The sequence below is a fragment of the Desmodus rotundus genome, chromosome 3 (genome assembly GCF_022682495.2).
Source record: "Desmodus rotundus isolate HL8 chromosome 3, HLdesRot8A.1, whole genome shotgun sequence".
Taxonomy (NCBI): Eukaryota; Metazoa; Chordata; class Mammalia; order Chiroptera; family Phyllostomidae; genus Desmodus; species Desmodus rotundus.
The window spans coordinates 28,549,679-28,555,678 of record NC_071389.1 but is presented as its reverse complement, the minus strand read 5'-3'; positions in this window follow the sequence as shown (position 1 = coordinate 28,555,678).

The following is a 6,000-nucleotide window of genomic DNA, read 5'->3' as shown; positions in this document are numbered from 1 at the left end:
GACAGATGTGATGACCAATTTAGGCCCTGATACCAGCCACAGAACGGGGACCTTCACAGCTGTGTTTATGCTGCTCTTTGTCTCTGGTATCGGTTTCTATTGCTCTTTGACCAAATCTGACAAATTTAGCAGCTTAAAACCACATCTACGTATTAGCTCAGTTCTGCAGGTCAGAAGTCCGGGCATGGCGTACACGGCTGGGTTCTCTACTCAGAGTTTCAAAGGCTGAAGTCAAGGTGTTGCCGCCTTCCCCTCTGGAGTTCAGGGCCCTCTTTCAGGTCCATAATGTTTTAACAGAATTCAGCTCCCTGCGGCCATAGGACTGAGGCCTTTGTTCTGTGGTGGTCAGCCACATTCCCTCCTCTTCACAGCTACCGACAGAGAACTCCTCACCATTAAATTCAAATCTCTCTCATCAGGTTGAGCCTTGGCCCTTTTAAGGGCTCACCTGATTGCGTCTGGCTCACCTGGGATAATCTCCCTTTCCTAACTGATTTGGGACCTTGATTACAACTGTGGAATTCCTTCAGTCCTAGATTAGTATTTGCTTGAGTAACAGAGAGTAGGCGTGTGTACACCAGTGGGCAGGAATTTGGGGGTGCCATCTTCAAATTCTGCCTACCACACCTCTCCTCACTTTTTCCCAGTTCTTCAGTTGATAGTAATGCTTTAGGTTTCAGGAGGGATCATGCCAGATCGAGATTGTGGGATAACATGGAACCAACGGGACTTTGTGCACCTGTTGATGTGGACGTGAGTTTTTTGACCCGATGAAGATGACAGTGTACCGTGAGGGAGGAAAGAGGTGAACCGTGCCAGAGAGGTTCTGTTTGTCCCTCCAGATCCCTTTCCTTCCTTGCTGTTTTGTGCAAGTAGATGGATCTACACTGATGACATCATTGGGTTCCCTTGTCCTCTGGCTCTGGTTGGTTTATCTAGTGGGGAGCAGGAGATTAGAGAAGAGAAAGAGAGAAAGGTCAGGGTATTTCCTTCTCAGGCTTCCTCCCTGCAGGCTGCCCGTGTCTGTCACCTGAGGGCAGCTAGCTCCACAGGGCCCTCTCCTCCTGGATTTCAGGAGCCACACCCCCACCCCTTCATGCTTGTAGGCCTAGGAGAGGCACAAGCTCTGCTGCTAGCAGCCCCAGGCTGCTGCACTATCCCATTTATCTCCCTGTACCCTGCCCACACCTTCGTAAATAGCCCCTTTATGGAGTCTGAGCATGCCATCTGTTTCTGTTTGGACTCTGACACGAGAACCTATTACGAGATAGACACAGGACTGTGGCAGATGCAGATATGAATATTACTTTTATTACCACCACAACTGATTCTGGACAGTATGGCTGAGGTCTGCTGGGCAAGCAGGTCTGCTCACGTCTCACGCCAAGGGTCGGCCCTGTGAGGGTCTGCCCCTGTAAAACTGACCGCATGGAGGAACGGAGGAGGATGTGTGCTTTCTCACCGAGAGGAGGGAGGATGGGGCTGAGCTGAGCACTTTGGCTCCTTCTTTCTGCCAAAGTGACCCACAAGTTGAGTCGCTCTCCTTCCCTTGGGGGAGACTGAGAAGGTGGGGCAGGAGGCCAGGAGCCTTCCACACAGGAGGGCAGACCTCCTCCAACACGGGAACATAAATCTCGGCAGAAGGGCGGCACCCCTGCAACACTTTTAACAGCAAATAATACTTTAAGGGAAGCCTACATGAAGCAAAACAGCTAAAGATTTAATATCCGACAAACTGATTAATTAAAACACTAAGAACCCAATTGAGAAGTGGACAAAGGCTACAAACAAGCAATTTCACAAAAGAGGGAATATTAACTGGCAGATAAACATCCGGAAAAGTGTTCAACCCCAGTAATAATCAAGAGTTTGCTTGTATCAATGTTTTTTCCCTTCAGATTGGCGAACATGTCAAATGTCCAATGTTACCCAGTGCTGATGACAATACAGGGAAATGGGCACCCACAGACTGTTAGTAGAAATGTAAACTGATACCCGGACTGGTGTGGCTCAGGCGGCTGGTCCTGCAAAGCCAAAGGTAGCAGGTTCAATTCCTTGTTGAACTGGGGCACATGGTGGGGAGCCAACTGATGTTTCTCACACTCTTTTTCTCCCTCCCTTACCCTCTCTTTAAAAAATAAATAAGTGAAGTCTTTAAAAAAAAAGAAATGTAACTTGATAAAGACTATTGAAGGGTGACTTAGCAGTGAATTAGAACTTTGTGCATGTTCTTTGGCCCAGTGGTCCGCTTCTAGGGACAGAATGCTGGAGAAATGCTCATATTTGTACACACACACACACGGAATGCCACATGGAAGGATGCTCACTGTTCGTGACAGTGATGAATTGGAAACAAGCTTGTTGTCCACCAGCAGGGGAATAACACGATCTTCCTAGTCTGGAGTAAGTTGCAGTTAAAAGAGTGGCCAAAGGGAGAAAGAACAGTGAGGTACATTGAGTTTACATATACTTTTTTTCCCAAAGAAAGACTCCTTATATATATTGCTATACGTAAAAAAGTAAGGTTCAAAATATATATATGCAACATCAGTTGAATTCATGAGCATAAAAATTAAACAAGGGAAGAAGCAGATTCTATAGTCAGGGTTACTGAGATTTTTCAAAATTCCAAATGTTAAAAAAAAATCCAACTTTTTGAGTATTCACACCTTTTGAGTTATACTACCCTGGTTGTGTTTAACTAAGTTTAAAGTTTGCATGTGGATGGGTATTAATTAGTTAACACTCCATTAGTTAAGGCTGGAAGAGCCTTCTCGTGTTACTAACAGCCTGCGTGCGTGAGGCAGGGGCACGAGAACAGCTTCTGGATGTGATCCAACCACCCAGCAACAGGACAGAAACTAAAGATAAAGTGTCCGTTGTAGGCACTTCTTTTTAAAGATAAGGGTGTATAACACGGAATAGCAAATATCATGATATTCGTCCAAGAACACAGATGACCACTCACGCAAGCACAAACTCCGTAAAGTGATTCAGTGCTGTTTTGTGTAATGACATTATTCAGTGCCCTGTGCGTGAGATGGTTCCGTTTCAACATGCTGAAGTGTTAGCACAACGAACACTTCAGACGTGCCACAGGCATTCCTCTAGGACGTGCTCGGACACAATAGAAACCTATAAAGGAAAAATTTAACCAAAGATTTAGTTTCCTTTATGACACAGTTACAAGCTCTTATGAACCCACGTGATTTGGACTATTACTGGTAAAACTGAGTAAAGCAGGAGAGTTAAATTCCGAAGCTTGGAAATGCAGGCTCAATGGCTCAAAAAAAAAAATAGAGTGACATTTGAATGTTGATATTCTTACATCTAGGCAGCTGTAACTGAGTGCACGGTGGGATGTGAAAATATATAACATAATATATAAAATCTGATTGGAACATGCTGTATAAAAATGATAAAAAGACTGGTAGTTCAAAAAAATAGGTGAACAGGCATGAAAATGGCCTTGTGTTACAGCAAGGTAGAGAAGCAGTTAGTGAAGATTGGGTGAAATGAAACACACCAGCATAAACTGACTTTGGAAGATAAAGACTTCCTCTTAGACACTGAAATCCCTAAGGTGCTGTGGGGTCCCCCAGCCTGCCCCTACAAGCTACATGGAATTATGTAAATTCATGAAATGATATAAATACATAGCCCCAGTGCCTGGGGTCCAGATCTTTACATTGTATTTTACCAAGAGAACCCACTGTTTCTTGAAATGTGCACAGTGCTGGATCTTGGGATGGGAAAAGCAAGTTAGTTCTGGGACATCTTGGTTTTGGACCAAGAGTTACAATGAAGCAATGAAGGCCAGCAGCCGCTGGTTCCCTCACAGAGGTTCCAAGTGCTGACAAAATGCATCTCTCAGGGTTTCTTTGCCACTTCACTTGTACACGAGCTTTATTCTCCCTGGCTGACTGTGCCGACGAGGTGTGGTTCTATTAGGAAGGAAGAAGGAGAAAACAGATGTCGGGCGGGCAACCTGCAATGCTTGTAACAGGTGCCTTGGTCGGGCCATCCAGGATCAGGTGACCACTCACTGACCAACCACTGTGTCTCCGAAGACAGACCCATCTAAGAAGACGGCAGCACTCATTACCCCAGCAAGTGAAGAGGTGGTGAAAGTGATATGGCCCCCCAAACGAGGAAACTGTACCTGGAAGAAGAAACAGATCCTCTATTAGCTAGCTACCTATTGCTGCTAACAAATTACCCCAAAACTCAGTGGCTTGAAACAAGAAACATTTACTATTAAGAGTTTCTGTAGGTCAGGGATCAGGTGTGGCTGCGACTCAAACCTTGTCTGTCACAAGGCTGCAACCGAGGCGTCGGCCAGGGTACAGTCATCCTCAGGCTCAACACGAGCAGCTCGGCTTCCAAGCTCACTTCCACGGCTGTTGGCAAGCCTCAGGTGCCTGCTGGCTGTTGGCCAGAGACATCAGTCCCTTGAACGGTAATAGGGCAGCTCACAGTTGGTTTTTCTCAGAGCAAGTGAGCGCAAGAGTGGGAGAGGGGCCCAGGACAGGAGCTGCAGCCTTTTTGTAACTAACCTCTGAGGGGACATTGTACCACTTGCATGGTGTTCTGTTGTTAGAAATGAGTTGCTAGGTCCAGCCCACACTCGCAGGGAGGGGACATGAGATCACTGGGGACCATTTCACAGGCCGCCTACCATAGGTTCCGGGCGGGTAATATGGTCAAAGACCAACAGGCTGGGCAGTGGCATGTTGAACCTAAAATATGATAATTATAGTTTAACACAAACAAGCTGACTCTGTAGAAAAAACTTGAGATTAGGATACTACCACAAGAATATCATCATAAAATGTGCTAACAGGTGGTAGTAATGCATACAGAAGGTTTAACAATTTTATTAAATATGAAACAGATACAAATTGGTATTTATAAGATGTAAGATACGAAGAACAGTGATAAAAGAAGACATATGACCACACCATCCAGTGTAAGAGCAAGGGGTGACCGTCACTTGGGAAGTTTCCACTGTCACCCCAGCTCTCCCCTCCAGAGGTCCCTGTCACCCTGAATTCTGTGATCATCATTCCCTTTCTCTTCTTCACGGTGTTGTTGATATGGGTGTCTTACAAACGTCTCACACAAGGTATTGTTTGCTTTCCCCGCTTCTGACTTAACAGAAATGGAATCACACTGCATATGTTTCTCTGTGACTTGCTCCTTTCATTCAAGATTATGTTTCTGAGATTTATCCATCTGATGTGTTCACACCGATGTTTTCAGCTTGCCCCCAATTCACTAAGCTCTTTGTATATGATTCTAATACAAAAGCAAACTCGATTTTATTTTTTGAGCCACCAGCTTGCTCTTCCCGTTGGTATACAGCAATGTATGGCTATATCGCAGCTCATCTATATATGATGTGGGTTAGTTCCATCTTTTTGCCGCATAAATAGTGCTGCTGTGAACATGGCTGACCTTGTTTGCTGGCATGCTCGTGCAAAAGTTTACCCAGAGAACGCGCCTAGGCAAGGAACAGCTGGATCAAGGGTGTGTGAGTGTTCAGCTGTAAGAGGCAATGCCACATGTTTTTTCCAAAAGTGGTTGAAGTGATCTACATTCCATCTCCAATAAATAAATGTTCTACTTGTTTCCAATCCTATCCAATATTTGATATTATCTGTCTTGGAAATTTGTGTCAACCTGGGAGGCATAAAATGGAATTTCATGGAGGTTTTTATTTGTATTTCATATGGATTATAATATTTTTTTACCACATTGGCAAGTGCAATCCAGTGGTCAAATGAGACTCAACTGTGCACTCAAGTTTTAGCCATTATCCATGGAACTATTTACAAATTATTGTGACCTTTATTAATTGTCATACCTATGCAAATTCTTTGGTTAAGAGTTAAATGCAAAGAATCAAGATGTGTAATAATAACTTAGTGAAAGCACTATGTTGCAAAGGGGCTTAAGGTATAGATAGTCATGGGCATTGTTCTCCTGTATTTATTTATT